A 3708-nucleotide genomic window follows, 5' to 3' on the forward strand; every position below is an offset into this window, starting at 1 on the left:
GATAAGTTTTTAAAGAAAATTCAATAAAAAATAATTAAAAATATATAGCCAATGTAATAGTTAATATTTGGTCTAAAGTTTTATTATGTTGATCCCTTGCTTTCATATCTCTCTATATAAAATGGAATTATCTATCTATCTATAACAGACTATAATAATAAAAATTATAATTTTCTTTTAACAAAAATAAAAAATTTAAAGTAAATATATTCTTTTAGAATCAAATTCTTAACAAAAGTAATAATCTAAAAAAGTGCTATACTGTTCCTTAGTCTTAATAAATTCATTAACATCATGAATTTAAATATAAACAATATAGTATAAATAGAAACATAGAAATCACATGACAACTCCTTCATAGAAATCTCTAGCGCAAAATTATATAATAAAACCTTAAAAATAGAATTATATCAACACGAAATCCACTATTGTCTGACAATAGAATATTATAACTCAAAAAAATTATAATCAACTATTTGAAACTGCCACCGAGACATAGGCAAATGAATACAAGATACCATCCATTGCATTCTAAACAATGTGCGAAGCCCACGAACACATTTTGGAAACACGTTATATTCAAAATTTTAGAAGTTCAATTTTAAGAAACAATTGTTGAAAATGTGGGTTGGCAGTCATTGTCTACTGTAATTTTATCAATGTTCAACTATTCTTATATAGCTTCTATTTCAAGATATGTACAAATTAGTATAATAAGTGCTGGTGCATGAACAAAAGTTTTAAAAGTGGGAGAGTACATTTAGACATGATCTTCACATTACACAATGATCGGTGAATACATTACATAATATTTCAGAATGATCGGTGAATACATAGCAGCTCTATATAATCAACGCATCCGTGTCTCTGACAGAAATTGATCTACTGTCCATTCCTTAAATATTCATAGGACTCTGATCTTTTTGTTTTGGAAACATTTCATAAGTTGTTTGTTCTCCAAATTAAGTCAGATGGAAAGAAAAGAGCAAGAGAGAGTATATCCTTGCGGTGCCTGTAAGTTTCAACGAAGAAAATGTGGAGATAAATGCATGCTGGCTCCTTATTTCCCACCAAACGATACTCACAAGTTTTTCCTGGTGAATAGATTATTTGGAGCGAGTCGGATTGCCAAAATCCTTCAGGTAAAGTGCAAATGCTGTTTTAGGGTTTGCTGAATTATATTTGATTTGTTTTGTTTTCCAAAGCAGAATATGGTTTCATTTGTTTTAAATAAATCGACACTTCTTATAAAATTGAAAGTACACTCAAATTAATTTTATTAATTCTCAGTTTTATCAGACATATATTAGATTTATTTTGCTTTGATTAGTTCTCATATGAAACGAAAATAGTAGCATTCTCTATAAGAAAACTTTAGAACCATGATTGAATCTGTTGGTTTTTTCGGGGTATTATTGCAGGACATTCCAGTAGAGAAAAGAGGAGATGTTGTAGAAAGTTTGGTATATGAAGCGAGTGCGAGAGTGGTTGATCCAATCTATGGCTGCACTGGTGCCATTTGTCGACTGCAGAAGCAAATATTAAACCTGCGATCACAACTGGCAACAACACAAGCAGATCTCTTGAACGCACAGGCTAATTTTGTGTCTTTTGCGAGTGGATTATACAATGGTCGCGAAACAGAAAATACGTTTGGTGTCCCCCATGAATTAGAAGTTAAGAATGATGATGAGATAATAGTTTTGCAGAACGATCTGGATCTGCTTGGATGGGAAGACATCATCTTCCCTTAATAAAAAAATTACATTAGTTTACAAATCATATCAGTTACTTGTAATACTCCAATAAGTGCCTTGTAGGGCCAAGGCCTTGAATTTGTCGGTTAATGGTTTGTGATCTGTGGAATTTTAAGGTCTGTGATCTTCATCTATATCATTATTAATTACAAATAAATTAAGAAGATTTAAAAGAGTTCTTGACGTGAAGAGGATAGAGAAAGTTAAGTTCTCATAGAAACCTTAATTTAGTTTATAGTAAAATTTAGGGATGGGATACATACATACATACATATATATTGATGAATAATTCTATTTTATTAATAAATAATATACTAGTTACAATTCATAATAAAAGGTTGGGGATACAAGATCACCCATAGCCAAAAGCAGAATCAACAAATATTCATCAAAAAAAACTTTAAACAACTCGCCAAGCTGCCAGAGCAGTACCAGCTAAGGGTGGTGGATCGTCATGATCATGGAAACCCCATTAATCCTTGGGATTGGTAGGCACCATTGGAACATTCTAGCTGTCAGCATCTTCAAGGGCCTGGTCTTTGTCTTTATCATCCATGTACAAGGTGAAATAGCCAATTCCAGGTGAAAAGGCCACTTGCTAGAAACAACCCAATGAGCTCCAAGAGGGGGTACCACCAAGCCCATGGATGGTAAGGCCGAGAAGCTGAGTGGCGATTGCAACCAACATCACCACCACTGGAAGAGTAGTGGTGGGGAACCTATGAGTGTGGTGTGTTAGACTGGTGAGCAGAAGAGATATGCCTCCTTTGGCAGCCCTAGGGAAGAATATGATCAGCAGAGGTATCCAGAGGCACTCTCACAACCATACAAGGCGCATTACCCCAACGATTGAGAAGCTTTTGAAGGTGTGCCACCTCCAGAGCCACCTTGTTGGCTTAAACTTGAATTTGCATCATTACATTGTTACAAATGCATGCTTTAGTGTACATAACTATTGAAAATAATCAAGACTAGCTAGGTTACTAAGAGGGGAGGGGTGAATCAGTAACCTCAAAGTTTTTAAATTAAATTAACACTTTAACCATATAAATCATCCACTATTCATTCTTCTAATGCATGAGAAAAGATAAACATACATAATGCATGAACACGGTATTTGGTTACCTAGAAACCTTCCAAATAGAAAGTAAAACTGGGGTGGGGATGATACCCACAAAACTTTACTATTGTAGTATAAAGTTGGCCTCTTTAAGGCTTACATTACCACTTCTAGTGATCAGCCCTATTAGGAGCACAAAGGACTGCTAGGTCTACCTTGTAAGAGGATTTACAAACATACAATGAAGTATGCACTCTGTTAGGAGATTTTTACAAAGACTATTAAGTCTATCCTAATAAAAGACTTGAAAAATTGAATCACTTGTCAGGATGAAACCGGAGATCTAACTTACAACTTAATTGTTGAATAGATCTTGAAGTGTAGATCACCTCTTATGACTGATATGTCTTTGCTACTCCTTGTTGACCTTGTTGAATACTTTTCTCTACTGTTAATTCAAATTTATTCTTCTCAAAACATTACATGTCCATTCCTTAACATTCCATGATAATAGATTAATGATACATTGCAAATGATGCAATACACTGGGTAAAAGCACAAACCTGTGTCACCTTTTAGAAAGAAACATGATATCAGAATGTGACAGTTCAACATTAGTGACAAAAAAAATGGTATTTGTGTTTAAAATATGAAGATAATGTAAATTGATGAAATGTGTGGAATTGGATGAATTTTATGCTTATAATTTTTATAATTTTTTTGAGTAGGAATTTATTCATTTTATTTTATTTTGACGTCCCTTTTTTAACTGTAAAAAATATAGGGTGTAGTTCCCATCAAACAAGTATATGCAAATGATCTTTTTTTGTTCTGATTTGAAAATATCTTATAGATGAAATGTATAGCTAGTGCACAAAAAAAGAAATAATT

The 3708-nt window shown here is 33.0% G+C and overlaps 1 pseudogene; it reads left to right on the top strand.

Annotated features, from left to right (window-relative positions):
- The first annotated feature begins 971 nt into the window (after positions 1-971).
- LOC149565742 (LOB domain-containing protein 23 pseudogene) lies at positions 972-1754 on the top strand (annotated as a pseudogene).
- Positions 1755-3708: the final 1954 nt, after the last annotated feature.

The sequence above is a fragment of the Cupressus sempervirens genome, chromosome 3 (genome assembly GCF_028749045.1).
Source record: "Cupressus sempervirens isolate cs-2001-9-10 chromosome 3, ASM2874904v1, whole genome shotgun sequence".
In the NCBI taxonomy this organism is placed as follows: Eukaryota; Viridiplantae; Streptophyta; class Pinopsida; order Cupressales; family Cupressaceae; genus Cupressus; species Cupressus sempervirens.